Source organism: Accipiter gentilis, chromosome Z (genome assembly GCF_929443795.1).
Source record: "Accipiter gentilis chromosome Z, bAccGen1.1, whole genome shotgun sequence".
Taxonomy (NCBI): domain Eukaryota; kingdom Metazoa; phylum Chordata; class Aves; order Accipitriformes; family Accipitridae; genus Astur; species Astur gentilis.
In genome coordinates, this window is record NC_064919.1 from 72,261,445 (window position 1) to 72,277,498 (window position 16,054).

At 40.7% G+C, this 16,054-nt stretch overlaps 1 protein-coding gene across 2 annotated transcripts in view; it reads right to left on the reverse strand.

Annotated features, from left to right (window-relative positions):
• The window catches only part of GHR (growth hormone receptor), a 130,540-nt gene that overhangs the window by 75,471 nt on the left and 39,015 nt on the right, over window positions 1-16,054 (reverse strand). For both annotated transcript variants that reach the window (XM_049794352.1, XM_049794353.1), the window contains exon 2: window positions 8,072-8,156. The gene's annotated coding sequence lies outside the window, so the exon portion shown is untranslated. The remainder of the gene's footprint in view (window positions 1-8,071; window positions 8,157-16,054) is intronic.

Below are 16,054 nucleotides of genomic sequence, written 5' to 3' on the forward strand. Positions count from 1 at the left end.
TGGGCTACAAAGTCCAAGTATGGCCGTGGCATATGGCACATCAATTCTTTATTTACAATAAAATCTGTCACACTTTGACAGCAGTAACCTAGTGGACTAAATACACAGAGGGAGGGTCTTAGCTGTAAGACTAGTTAATAGATCTTCTCCGTCAGAAAAGGATTCCTAAAACAGAATTGAAGTTATAGTCTTAAATTTCTATCTACTGCACAGATAGAAAATTTTGAACTTGAAAAAGACTTAATTGCTTGCTTTGCCTTTCAGCCCCCAAAACACATCAAAGCAGCAAAACAGATGCATCTCAGCGGAAAGAAATTGCAAGATTTAGCTGTTATCATGCAGTTGTGAATTGCTGAGCAGATACTCAGCGTTACATGCACTTGTATCATTACGGAAGAGGATCCAGGCCAGTTTATGAGAGTGGTAATTTTTTCAGGCTATAAACACTTTTGTCAACTACAGTGGTAATTTTTCCTAGGCTTTTTTCCTTCTCCTTTTTTTTTTTTTTTTTAATTAATACTTAGATAACAGTCATCCAAAAGACAAAATTCAAAATTCAGCTCTTTGCTATTTGTATAATCAATTGCAAACAAAAGTGAGAGAATTTCTCCAAATGAGCAAAAAGTATATTCCAGTTTGTTTGAAGAAGTATAATGCATCGATTTAATGTCAAACGTCATGGCAAGAAAGGAAAATGCAATGTCCGAGTCTGTATCTAGAACAAACGCCCTAGTAATCTGTACTAAAAAATGAGGGTTTACTCAAAGAAAAACATTTCACTGAGATAATTATTCACACTTTACACAAAGATGTTAAATGATATTTCCAGTGCTGTAAAACATTTTTGTGCCAGTGTAAAAAATATCCTAACACTCTAAAACAATCACAGTTCTGCACTGCAACCTTTCCTTTTAGACATCCGTGCTAGTTGCAGAAGCGCCGTTTGGGGACTAACTGGGTGTTGGTTGGCGGGTGGTGAGCAATTGCCCTGCGCATCATTTGTATATTCCAATCTTTTCATTATTGCTGTTGTCATTTTATTAGTGTTATCGTTATCATTATTAGTTTCTTCTTTTCTGTTCTATCAAACCGTTCTTATCTCAACCCGTGGGTTTTGCTTCTTTTTCCCGATTTTCTCCCCCATCCCACTGGGTGTGGAGGGGTGAGTGAGCAGCTGCGTGGTGCCTAGTTGCTGGCTGGGGTTAAACCACGACAACATCACAGATAAAACACATGAACTCTGAACTGATCAACTCAAAAAGGGATATTCTGCAAAGGGTGCTACGAACAACAGAGCTGCTCAGTGCAAGGCTGGCTGGCTGGCTGGCGGAGAGCGCGTCCGCCTCCACTCATGTTGGGACTCCCTCCTCTGCATTCACTCCCTCACGTTACCAACTATCTGATTAAGAAGGTGAAACTTTGGAGCAGATTCAACTTTTTTATTGAAACAGACTAGTGCATTCACATTTTTCCATTGCTGTGACTGTTATTTTACACAGGACCATGAGGAAATAGATGTTTACAGACAAACTTCACAAGGTATCTGCCCCGAGGAGCAGCTGAGAGCCTGAGCCTTCACCCACCACTACCACAGGTATTGCTCAGACTAAAACCCATTTTGTGAGGGCCGTTCACAAAAATAAATCCCATACCAAGCTAGATCTCGGGACCTACGTTAGACACGCAGGACAATGTGAACGAGCAGACTAAAGGGGAGAACATTGCACCGTGGCCAGAGAGTTTTGTAAAACTCTGCTGGGGGCTCTCCTGCTCTAGCACAATACCCAACTCCTCTGAAGCCTGACCAGCAGTCTTGCCTCAGAACCCATTTTTGTACTGAAATAGGGAGCACAGCTGCTTGCACAAGGAACCTGTCAGCAAGAGTCTCAGCAGCTGGAGCTCTCCCTTTAATCAGCACATCAGTAATCATCCCACTCAACACTGGGCCCTGTGGACTAAACTGCCGTCTTTTTAGTCTCATCCGTGTGACCAAGTATGGAAACTGTTGGTGTACAATGGAAAGAGTATGACTGTTCCTGTTTGTGGCTCTTACACTGAATAACTTTAATATCACAGGGAACTTTATGTCCTGGTTTTGGCTGAGTTAGAATTAATTGTCTTCCTTGTAGCTGGTATAGTGCTTGCTATGTTTTGGGTTCATGTACGAGAATAATGTTGGTAACACGCTGATGTTTTCAGTTGTTGCTAAGTAGTGTTTGTAATAAGGATGTTTCAGCCTCTCATGCCCAGCCAGCAAGAAGGCTGGAGGGGTATAGGAAGCTGGGAGGGGACACAGCCAGGACAGCTGACCCAAACTGGCCAAAGGGGTATTCCATACCATGTGACATCATGTCCAGTATATAACCTGGGGGGATCACTGCTTGGGAACTAACTGAGCATCGGTCAGCGGGTGGTGAGCAATTGCATTGTGCATCACTTGTGTATTCCAATCCTTTTATTATTATTATTATTGTTGTCATTTTATTATTGTTATTATTATCATTATTAGTTTCTTCCTGTCTGTCCTATTAAACTGTTCTTATTTCAACCCATGAGTTTTACCTTTTTTCCAATTCTCTCCCGCATCCCACTGGCAGCAGGGGGGGAGCAAGCGAGCAGCTGCGTGGTGCTTAGTTGCCTGCTGGGGTTAAACCACGGCACCATATAAAAAATAAATCTTCTTTATTTTTTTTAACAAGTCATTAACGATGATATCATCTGGTCCTAAAATATGTATGACACTTACTAATCACACTTGAGTCCTGTGTAAGGAACCACATTCACAATAAGCATGATGAGACTGACTGCTCTTAGGTTCTATTACAAAGTGCATGGCAGCATTAGAAAAATCACTTCTGCATAGATTCTATTTTCCCAACATTACTAAAACTGTGGAATATCATGGCAGACAGAGCTTTGAGTTTTGAATTGCCCCGATGCATATATTAGTCCTGATTTTTAGTTCACTAATTGCATATAAGTTTTTCTTCAGCAATCAGAATTGATAACAGGTGACTGGACTCATACACTAAAAAGAATGACTCTGTATAGCTCATTCAAGGAAGATATTATTCTGTTGCTGCTGTCAGAGATTTTAAATGTGATAGTCTGCAAAGATTTTTGACAGCTTACCAACCAGTTAGCCCTGAATATAAATTGATCCAGGGTGATTTAGTCACAGAAGAAACAACCCCAAGCCCTCAAAGTCTGTAGTCCTTTCATAGCTTGGAAAGTGAATCCAGATGTCAGCCATTCTATGAGATGCAGAGAACAATTAATTGCAGGGTTACTCGGTGGTCTACAATTAATTTCTTGGCTAAGAAGGGTATGGTTTTGGCTGGCCTGGAATTGAGTTTTTATCACCCTAGGACAGCAGGCTTTCTTCCAGTCTGACATGCTCGATGGTAGACATATAAAACTAACAGAAAAACACGTACTGTGGGTCAGCCAGGTTTCTGCTGAATTGCTCAGCTGGTAGGGAGATACTCAACAGCTGTACCCTTATAGAGTAGGGAAGTCCTCCAAACTTAGAGCTTGCAGTTGTGTTTTAACTTCCCTGTGTCTTTTTCTTCCATATTATAGGAAAGGTTGGGTTTTTGTATGTTTGGGGTTTTTTTAAGTCTTAATTAAAATACATGCATTCCTTTGATATAGATACTTGTTCTAAATCTTGCTATAGATACTGCTAGGTATACTTACATACATATTTGATAAAGGATATAGAGAACAGTTTTGAGCCTGAAAAGTTGAAGTATCACCACAGAAATGGTAGGAAACTTGTATCATGCGGTGTGTGATTTTTTTAAGCAACTATCTGATTTGAAACAACCCCAAAGCTATATTTTTCAAGAAAGATTTGTCCTGATGGGAATATTACATTTTATTTACTGGTGTGGCTGAAAGTCACGTGGTATGTTAACAAGCAGCTGTTACTAGGAGCTGCAACACAAATTAATAGACATGATGGTACAGCTTTACAGAGAAAGACGACTAGCATTTCTTTCTTTAACAAAAATTGGATTCTTTAGGTTTTTGTTTATGGCATGTAGTTCATAAACCAGATCTAGCCCATGAAACGATGCCGTCCAGCCTGTGTCACCTCTGCCTGGAGGAGATGAGAAATGGCTTCTAAAGCCATGAAGGCTGCCTAAACCCTCCAGCTTTTTCTGCCATCCACAGCCCAAAGGAGAGCTTGACTTCCTCCTGCCGCCATCGGTGCAGGGAGATACGGGTAGCTGTGCTTTTCCAACCCCTTGCTCCCCTCCTTTCCTTTTTCCTATTTCTTGATGCCTGAAAGTGATGGAAGTAGGAGGGCAACTGCCTTCATGAGGAAAAGAGATGGGAAGAGGAGAGTTGCTTGCAAAGTGTGGCAAAAGGGATGAGCTGCTTCCCCTCGGAGAGGGCACAGAGGGTGGACGGGGTAAGGCAGGGAGGGTGGATGGAGCAAGACAGTCTGATGTTGCTGAACCAACAGCAGGACCACTGCAGCTAAGTGGGAATATTGAGCTTAGCCTTTGCAAAAGCCAGATTTGCTTCCCACATACTACTGCAAAGATTGCACTATATGGATTTTTACTAGTCACGCATAATAAACCCTAGAGTAGTAAGTACAGTGGAAGACTTGATTTGCTGGAGTGCATTTTTAAAGCATGCTGAGCCATGTGTGGGAAGATAGGTTTCCACAGATTTATCTAATCTGATTCTTCTCACTGGTTCAGTGTAGTATATTTAGTCTGGAAAACATATTTTTCACAAATAATTCTCAAACAGCATATTTATGAGGTACTTTACTCAGAAGCAAGATCCAGAACAAAAGTGGCTACCAATGACTGCAGAGTATTGTTTCTAAAAGAAAAAAGACCATTAAGAAAATACTTCGTGCAGTATATTTTAATGTTAACATTCCTAGTTTCCTTTCTATTTTATGCACAGTAGTTAATAAAATATGACTGCCTGTAGCCCTGTGCCAGGACATAATACCTGAGTTTGCCAGACTTGTTCAAGCTAAATCTTAACTTTGATTTCAAATCTGCAGTAACATATGACTTGACAGCAGCAGAATTTAACTCATATAGCAGCAAATTAATGATACAGTCCTACTGATGACTATGTCATTAAATGCTAAAAATCAAACCCTTCAAATTATATGATGAACTGTTAAAGCGAAAGTATCAGGAATAGCCATAAAGCTAAAAAAAAAAACCACCCCACATAGTGGTTTGGGGTTCTTCTTTAGTTAAGCATACATGGCTCTGATCTATTCGTAACACAATCAGCTGAAGGATTTGGATCTGATCCCAGTCACAAACTAGCAGACATAACCCACACGTGGTAGAGATACCTAGTTTGTGGTAGCCTAACATCACCAAACAAGTTGCTTGATAAGAAAAGTATTACAGCATGTTGGTATTAACCAATGGATACTTTTATTGTATTATTGACATTTACAGTGTAGACAAGTCCTTCCCTGAACTTCAAAGGCTGTTAAAAAGGAGAAGCCCTGTATTCACGTAAGTTTTTTTCCAGACTGGAGGAACAGTCAATTTTATTTCTGTACTCTTAGCTTTTCTCAGGCTCTCACAGCACCACAAATGGTTTCCGTACTTTGTACGCTGTATCCCACAGCAAGCAACTTAGCAGAGCTTTATTTATAGGACAGAGAGGTGGGCTGACCTGGTACCTGGATAAGCGTTAATAGCTGAAGAAATTATGGTTACTGGAATATTCTACAGCAGTTATTTTATAAACATCTCTGCTACTTTTGGCCAGATACTAATTTTTGTTTTCCAGCATATTCAGCAGAACTACCAGCACTGTCAAAAGCTATTTAAAGCTGTGCCTCATGTGTTATCTTCCATTGGGATTGTAAATGTCAATGAGGCACAAATTACTCTCACCACATCTATGGGTCACTTTCAGTATCCCGGACTTGAAACAACAAGGCATCTGTTTAATTTTTAAGGCAAGAATGTTACACATTCATTTAGGATAAACAAAAACCTCATTCAGGGTAGAACACTTCATTAATTGCAGCCTAGAAAATGTGCAGATGAACATATCCTACTGTGCATAATGCATTAAATGTCTCAATTTCAGAGAAGAGCTGAACAGTAAGCTTGCCTCCAGATGGCCGAGTCTGTAGCTGGTATTGCCAAACGTGTACTGAAAGGCAAATATATGAAGGCTAAGCCATTAATTGATCTACATGGGGACAGTTATCACATTTCCAGTTCTTAATCTAAATCTAACTTGGCATAGGTAATATAAATTACAGACATGTCATTTTCAAGGTATCTGGTCAGCATGATCTCCTCTCCCCAATGATCACATCATCCTTGGATTAAGTTAGTTGCTCTTCCCTGTGCCAAAATGTTCTTTATCTCTAGTTAGTGGAAAATACCAAGCGAGAAAGCACCACAGAAATTATTTTTACCACCCACTATCCCATCCATTTCCAAGTCCAGGGTCACACTTAAATGCGAAGGGTTTGTACTCTCCCCTGGTAACAGTGTCAATATCACATCAAGTATGACAGTCCCTGTGTGACTAACAGCATTTCCTAAGGATCCGGATGCCTTGGTCCCTTCTGGAAGTTAAGAATTATTAGCCTTCATTTACAAATAGGAAGCTGAAACACGGTGAAGTTACAGAGGGCAGCAGAACCCTTGAGTGAGCCTGTGGCAGAGCTCAGAAGCGAGGCCAGACCCCACATCCAAGCTGTGTGCTCCCAGTGCTGGGCACACTTCTTGCACCGCTGCTCGCAGAGGAATCAGGAATGGGCAGCTTAGCTAAGGATCGACTGGCTCATGGGGCGTGGAAAGCCAGAAAAACAGGGTACAGAAAAGCAGCTTTCTGTATGGTTGTGCTGCCATGCTTCAGCTACAAAATGAGAGAAGTCACTCATAAATTGTTTTTCAGGTGTGCTTAACTCTGTATGAGAAGGCATGGTAACAACAAAGGCGGCTTTGGTTGAGGAGGACCCTAGTGACTCTAAGTTATGCCTACTCTACAAGCATTTTTACAAGTAACTTTTCACTATTCTGACCTTCTTATTTTCTTAGTGGGATTGGTATATCCTTAGACAAGTCTCCCGAGCAGAGATGCATGGTGCAATGAATGCATCTGGAGTTCCACCATCTGGTTTTAGAAACGTTAAAAACATTGGCATAGGGTGGCAAGTTTTACCTATTGTTATTGCAACCAAAGCAAAAAGTCTCTAGAATTTCTCTTCTATTTAGTGACATTACATTTGTGTGCACTTAGACAGGAATAGCCAGTTAAGTCTCATAGAACTGCCATAGTACACAGATAGCAGTTGTAAAGTCTCATGCAGCCATTTAACACCAGATAACAGCCTTCCAGTTCCAATGAATAAGCAATCATACATCCTGATCCCTTATACTACAGTGTATTTCTGTGATGCTTGATTCAAATTTACCCGACTGTAATCTGATTAAGCTTTCAGTAATACACTCCAGATATGAATTAGACCCAATACACACATTCAAACTAGATGTCGTTTAAGTGTCATTTAAACCAGAATTTTTTATCTACAATGTTCTGATATGCACTTTCATGTTCTATCTCCCTGGAAAAATACAGCTTTTTTTTTTTTTTTCCTTCATTGGTTTCAACAGTGTGCATTTAAAAAGTCAGGCAATTAATACCTTAAATAACATTATAAATGAGAAATGGGTCATTAAAATACAGTAAAATAATTTTTCTCCGACAAGGAAAAATGGCTTTTAAGCACTTCTACCAGTTACTAAGCCCTTTGTCTCAAATGCTGGCTACTAGAGACTGGCAGAAATGGGCTTGAAGCCATCAATTTACATTGGGATTGAGTTTGACAGCCTTAATTCAAATATCTCTGTTGTTTGGGGTAATAAAATACGACGATTGGACTCCAGTCAGAATTCTGTATACTGCATATCATCATTATCACCTTCTATAGGAACGAATCATGGGATCTGAGGATTATCTGCAGAGCGCTACAGGATACTACTGATCACTCAGCTTAGCCAACATCCGTAAGAAAGTCTTGCAAGTAAGATAAAAGTTACCACATTACCTCAAATGTCAGCAGGGGATGGATGATGCTTCACGCCTCCCTCAGCTCAACTGCAAATCGTGACCTTCTCCAGCCATCCCAGCACCTATGCAAAATCAAGGGAAACAGAGACAGGAGATGAGTCCTGGAACAGCAAAGGGCACCGGCAGCGGGAAGGCCACACACCAAAATCCGAACGGGTGTCCCGGCACTGTCGTCCCTGGGGGAAGGCCACCAGCTGGGCAGCCTGCACGGCGGCCCTGAGCACAGCACCTGGGCTCCTCACTCAAACAGCAGCGGCTGCCCGAAACTCCTGGCGTCACTGGGGGCTTGCCAAGCCGCAGGATCCCACGCTAACCTTGACATTAAAATGCACGCACGCTGATTTAAATGGCAAAGGGAAAAGTCAGGGTGACCGATCAAAAGACTTGTTTTCAATGCACATCTGTGGTGGAAAACAGCCGGACTGGAAGTAAACTCTGCATCACCAAGAAGAGGGCATGGATGAGTAGTATCTCACTACTACTGCTTTAGACAATAAATTACAGTGTAGTGACTTATACACTGGCAGTTTTAAGAAAGAAACATTTCTTTTTTCGCTAACACAAGTGTGTAAGTCTCAGGAAGATGGCATACTGTTAAAAAAAAAAAAAAAAAAAGTACGTCATTTGTTATGTCCAGAATTCCTAAGCACGTTATCACTCTCATGATATTTGGCACAGTAGCAGCATCTAAAACGGTTTTGAATTAGTAGTACTTCTATATTTAAATAAAAATAATATTAATTCAACATGGAAGGTTACTTCTTCCCAAGGATGCAAGCCAGCTTTTTAAAGCATTTTTAAAAAGTCAGCCATGGTGCTCACATTAATTGAATAATTCATAATAATTTGGTTTCTGGTGAGTAGGACTATGAAAAGACAACCAGATTTCATAGTATCAGGCTCTTTAAATAATTAGGAAAAGAAATCATTCTGAAAAAAACCACAAATAGCATCTAAAGAAATGCTGTGTACATTGAGACTGAATGCCTAGGGCCACACTGCCCTAGCCTTAACAAAAAGAAAGGAATACATAAAAGAGAGTTTTCCTTGACTGAGTACTAGCACTGGCTTAAGAAAGAACTGCAGGAATCTTGATTCGTACCTGCAGAATTTTCTCCCCTTTATATGTATCATCTTAATGGATGGATACGTCCCTAAACAACAAATAATTCAAAGCAAAATGTGATTGTGAGTGAAAATTTCATCATACTTCTCAGGAATCCTTCCTCAGTGCAATGTGTAAAAGGCTAAGCGTCACCTCTGCACTTGTATTAGAAAAAAAGAAAACATCCCCCCTGCCCTGAACTACCAAAAGAGAAAATCCTTGAGCTGAACAGAGAGAAAAATTTAACAGACATTTGAAAATAATAGAAGGCATTTTCCATGCAAAATCAAGAATAATATGCAATAGCAATCAAGGTTAAAATAAGTCATCCTATGTGTGCTTAGCTGAAGTGAAACCTGTAAGCAGGGTTCTCTCCTGGTTCACTTCATGAAACAAGAGGACTAGACAGGTCCATACATGGTGAATCTTTACCTAATCTACCCCATAATATGCACAGCCAAGTTCTAATATCCCACTTCGCAGAAAAAGCCTGCTCACTTTCATCAGGCTGAGAATCTAACTGGTGGTGTGTCCCATTTATACATAATTCTATAGTCTTACATTGATTTAATTGCTGATTTTCAAAAGAACTCTTAATTTCAGAGAGAGTAATTGACCAGTGAGCCACAACTCTCTTCTCCAAAAATAAAGGGACAGCTTAGACTGAAACAAAGTTGTAAAGTCTAATGCAGCTGTTGACTGAAGTGAGCTACCAAGAACTACTGACAAATTCCTGTTTCAAAACACCTGGTAAGGTATTAGCAAGTAGAAATGATCTCCATGTTACAAAGTCAGAATTCTACTACAATAAGACAGAGAAAATTACTCCTTTATTCCAGTAGTCTTTCAAAAATATTTTGAAATCCTGCTCAACGGCAGAAAAGATCTCTTAGCTACTTTATGGGTGACAAAAGGGAGATGTCCTAACTTCTGATTACCTAATTGTACTCAGAACATTTTGTTTCACCCTTAGTAGCAAGTGATGATAGCACAAAGACTGCATGCAGTGACAGTGTTTATTTGCAATATTGCAGTTTAAAACAAGCTACGCAAGCACGAAGACAGTTATATCTGTGCTTGGCTCTGACAATTCATTATGTGCGACAAAATAGGCAGTACTGCACATAAGGTAGGGAGCTAGGTGTTTAAATGGCAAGCAGCCACCTTTTAAACGATTCTTAGAAAAACTGTAACTTCAGCAAAACGAGAACATAGATTCGTGTGAATAAACTATATAGGTGAGGCTTTTTCAGAGACACATATTTTCTCAGAAACACAACTAGTTATTCTAAACCACACGGCAAACAAAAGGATTGCAGCACTGAGTTAAGAAGAAACAGACTCAGACTCATCACTCCCCTGATTAGGATGTGAGGATCTGTTCCCATTATATCTTCTCAGTACATCCCTGGCTAACCTACCAAAAATTAATAAACTGGAGAAGATGAGATGGACCCAAATGTGCCAGAAGATCTTTTGGTCTTCAAAAGAGTATCAAAGCAAAAGCCCAGTACTGAAAAAAAGTTAGAAAGGCTTTTGACACTGTCCCATGTAAAATCTTCATTGACAAATTCATGAAGCACAAACTAGGTTAAGTGGACAGTGAAGTGGACTGAAAACTGGCTGAAATGCGTGGCTAAAAGGGTTTCAATCAGTGGCACAGAGTCCAGCTGAGGGCTAGTCACTACTGAAGTAGCCCAAGGGTAAATGCTGTTTAATAACTTCATTAATGACCTTTTCCACTGAAGAGGTGAACAGTGGAACAGGTTGCTTAGAAAGACTGTGGAGTCTGGAGATACTGAAAACCCACTGGGACATGGCCCAGGGCAACTGCATTAATGAAACGCCACTCTCAGCATGAGGCTTGGACTAGATGATCTCCAACCTCAACGATCCTGTGATTCCATGATTCTGTATGTTTAGATACAGAACTGAAAAGTTGCTGGCAGCAGACAAAAAAGAGAAGGATATAAATGACATGCTTTGGAAGAAAGATGGTAAACTCTGGACACCCTATGATTGCATGGGCTACTGAGGAAGGATGGATTATTTCCAAGCAGACATGTGACCTGGATTCACAAGTCCTAACAAATTCTTCAGAGGTCCTGCCTCTCCATTATGCTGGGCTATCAACAGATACATAAGAAGATCTCTGGCATCTGTGATAAACTATTTCCACAGTGTTTGTGCTTGTAAGATTTGGCCTAAGGAATCCTAATTTTCTCTTTATTGTATTTTTGTTGTACTGTATATTTACTGTATTTAACTTCTTTCCATTTCCAGTTAAACAACTCTTCTACAGCTAAGCTCAAAGGAAGACAAAACATAATTTGCCTGAGTCTTATTCTGATTGCATCTGAGATGCATTTTTTTCATCTCTCCAGTTATCAATTGTGATGCATGGCACTTGCTGAGAGTCTCAAACTACTTTTTCCTGAACCTGTTTTGAAAATACTTGTCTCAAACAGAAGGAAAAACAAGCTCTTCATGTGCATTTCTAAGATTTCTCCAATCAAGTCATTCTGTCCATTTGATGGCAAATTGAATATGAGTCAACAGTGTGTCCTGGCAGCCAAAAGGGCCAACCATGTCCCGGGGTGCATCAAGCCCAGCACGGCTGGCTGTTCGAGGGAGGCGATCGTCCCACTCTACACCGCACTGGTGCGGACCCACCTCGAACCCTGCGTGCCGTTTTGGGCACCTCAGTGTAAGAAGGACATCAGACCGTTCGAGTGCGCCCAGAGGAGGGCAACCAAGGTGGTGAAAGGCCTTGAGGGCAAGACTCAAGCGGCCGAGGTCACTTGCCTTGCTCGGCTTGGAGAAGAGAAGGCTGAGGGGTGCCCTGATGGCCGCCTGCGCCTTCCTCGCGGGTTGGGGGGTGGTGGGCAGCGGAGGGGGAGGTGCTGATCTCCTCTCTCTGGAGACCAGCAACAGGGCACGAGGACATGGAATGGAGCTGCCTCAGGGGCAGTTCAGGCTGGACATTAGGAAAAGGTTCTTCGCTGGGAGGGTGGTGGGTCCCTGGAACACGCTCCCCAGGGAAGTGGTCACGGCACCAAGCCCGTCGGAGTTCAAGGAGCATCTGGACAATGCTCTTAGTGATATGGTTTAGTGTTAGGTGGTCCTGCGAGGAGCAGGGAGCTGGGGTCGATCATCCTGATGGGTCCCTTCCAATTTAAGATATCCTGTGATTCTCTGCTCCTTCTTAGGTTCAAACTTCTTACCTTAAAACTCTACTTCTGTAATATAATCAGGCTTCACATCCTTAGCTAAAATACCATTTTGCAGTTGTGAACTCATTCCTTAAATCTCTTTTTTCTCTGCACAGGAATTTCTTAAATTTTTTCAAGAAAACTCTAACAGTCAGAACCTTCGATCACCTTTCCCTTTTTTTCCTCTATTCAGATAGCTAAGGCTTTTAACCCATTTTCCTCCTTAACCCTTCTACTTGCCTCACCAGCATACCGTGGACAAGGGGTCCCAATCTAGTTCCAAATCAGACCCTTTTTTTCCCCTTTTAACCGCTTCATATCCTTAGGAACCTAAGAATAAATCTTGCCCTTTGTGTTTCAATACTTCACTGAACCACATTTCTGTTCTTACAGATTTGGCAGTCTTTGCCTCTGACATAACAATAAGCAGAACATTTTCTTAGCAGCACTAAGCTGAGTAACAACTGATATTTGCTTTGGCACTTCTAGTAGGGATGAAAGGTGAATTTATGTTTTCCACTGCACTACACTTATAAGTGTATCTGTGGACAGGATAGCTCAGGAGGTCTGCACTGCAGTCCAAGGGCAAATATAGGAGTTAATACACCTCTTCGGGTTATAAAAGATACCATCACCATTGTAAAGGATGCAAACTGACAAGAAGTCCAAACTTTCTAAGTAGGTAGCAATTTCACTTGAAATACAAGATAGCTAGTGTGGTATCCAGAAATTCAGGCAGTCTTCCATGAGTGAAACATGTCATATTGCCACTACAGTTAATTATCTACTTGAGCTGGAGGAATGTTATGAAGAATAGTTTAGTCAATGTTTATGTAAAGCATTTTGAGATCTGGGCAGCTGCAAATCCAGAACTCTAATAGCTGAAACTGTTGCTGACATATCAGTAACTTAAAAGGGAAATTTTCTTGATAAATTAACAGGGAAATACCAAGTATATGCTGAGAAGAAAGATGTCTTACTGGATTATTATAGCTAGTTCTCATGTCCACACTTAAGAGACTAACAAACTTCAAAAGAGCAAGGACCTAAAAATATTATTTGAAGTCTGGGGCATCTTTTTATAATCAAGATAATGGCCCCAGGTTATTTGAGAAAAATGCATAATGGATTACTCAGTTGTACCTGATAATAACCTGTATGTGGAAGAAGCTATAAACACTACATTGCTCTTTAATGAAGTAGAAGACATACTCAGGAATCAAGAAGAGAAAGAAGGAAAAAAAGCCCCAAAACTTTTACAAGGTTGAATTTAATAGAGGCTGAATTAAAAAAAATAATCTTCATCACTTCAACTTGCTCTTCAAGCAAAACAAATTACTGGGTACAAGTAACTGGTGGCCTGTGTAACAGAACTACAGAAAACATGGCTGGGCAGGACTGCCAGACAACATCTGGTCCACTCCCACTCTCCACAGCCAGATCAATTAAATCCTGCTTGAGTCTCATCTCTGCCTACTGGATTTTTCTAAAGATTTTGCAAACTCCCCAGGCAATTTATCCCAATGCATGACTACCCTTGCCACTCGGAAGGTTATTCTAATACATACCTCAAGTCGCTCTTGATGTAATTCAATTCCTCTAACACCCCCGCGCCCCCCAGCCCCCAGGACAATGAAGAATACGTTATTCCCTACCCTTTTTTCATAGTCTTTTACCTACCTGAAGATTGTTATACTTCCCTTCTTCTCTAGAACAAAACCAATTTTTCAACTAAGTTTTCTAGATTGCTGATCATTCTCATAGCTTTCCTCCGGACCCCCTCCAGTCAGCCGAAGTCTGAAATAGCAGTCTATCTGAGGCTTTATCAATGCTAGGCTGAAAGGATTACCTTTAGATGATTTTCTGCACAAGTCGAAAGCCTGGCTTTTGAATAATATGATTCCCTTTTCTCTCACCATCTCCCACTCCTTTTTGATTAAAAATTTCTAAATATGAAAATAAAATATAGGAGGATATGGCAAAACAAAGCTGTTAATTTTAACTGAAGACTAAAACTACTGCGAGCATAAAAACTGTGGTTCAAGGAACTAGGACTGTAAGAAGGTAGAAGAAAACATTTTTCCAAAAGGAAATACAGAATATGAAGAAAATCACCTATTAAATGCATGTTGCCAAATCTGTCACTGCTCTAAGAAAAACCATAGCGTATGGGATGATTTGGCAAACTGTTAATACAGAAACATACAAACAAAATTTACTGGATCAAAAAAAGCTCATGACTAACCAGCACAGCGGGTGAACAGTTTAGTGCTTTAAAGTACAGGGCTTAAAATTCAGAGATACAAATTTTATTTTAGGCTTACTGCTGCCTTACTCCGTAACTTGGGCAAGGTTAAAGCCTCCATGGCTCTCATTTCCTCCTCACTTTTGGAAATGGTGTCATCTACACATTAGGACAGTGCTCTGGAGGACAAAGGAGGGAGATTTAGGGGATAGGACCAAATTTACATAGTCTCCATCACTGCTACATTTGAGTTTAATCTGACCATTAAGTGTTGCAGCTGCTATCCGAAGCATTATTAAAGATCATTATTTTTAAATGACAGGGTTTACAAGTTCCACAAATAGCTCACATTCAAACAAAGCCATTACCTGTGAACTAAGATGGTGGCCACTTTCTCCAGCCTTCTCTTTACTCAACAGTAAATCCAAAAAGCCCTATTTGTTTTATATCCCAAAAGAGCTAATCCATTTCCTGCCTCACTGACTGCTCACTGAATGCTCCGTCACTTTGTTCCCCCGCAAGCTAACATTTTTCATTGTACAGGTTCACTTTCAGTTTAGCAGGGGTCAGATTTCTCTCCAACATAAGAAGAAAACACAACTCTTCATGAGCACCCAAAATTATGTAGCAAAACAGGCTGATCTTTTCATCTCCCCATACTGTTGAAGTTAGATGGTTCTAAGCTTCGCAGTCCTGTAACTGCACCCCCTCAGCCCTTTTTCAGACTCGGGGAATCCTGACAACGCTTGGCTATGCAGAGCAATGCCTAAAACCTACACCCCTGAGCGTACAGCTCCAAAGCATTACTGGTGCTATCAAAAAAGAGTGCATGTGAATAGATTTGGCATTAAAGAAAGGGATTGATGAAAGTTTTCTAAGAAGGAAGATGCTGAAGTCAGCCAGGAGTGGGAAGTGCAGCTGGGAGGTGCATGCGTACGTAGGGCTGAAGGGCTAAAACGTAGCCCCCTCGACCCACTCTAGATCCCCAGACATGGCCCGTTCTTCGAGTTACACATCCAAGCCTCATCTGTTCCTGCAATATGCTGAGATACTTGTGTCTTCAAACACCACTGGAATATGAGTGAATGTAATAATCATGTTATAAATAAGCATTTTATTAATATTAAATATTGATCTTATTTTTGTTCATCAACAATCACTAATGCATTCTCATATAAGAAGCAAAAAGAGTCACTAAGTTTTACATTTTAGTTGTGGCTTTTCTATTGCCTTCTCTTAGTTTTCTGGGATGAATTATTTGCAAGCTACGTGAGTACTTTGTGTATTTCCATACTCTAAATACATTTCTCCTCTGGCTCTCCTCCACAATTTTGGATAACAAAGAGCCTGAATGTTAGAGAGCTCTCTGTTTAACAAAGCCACGGGACCCATATAGAC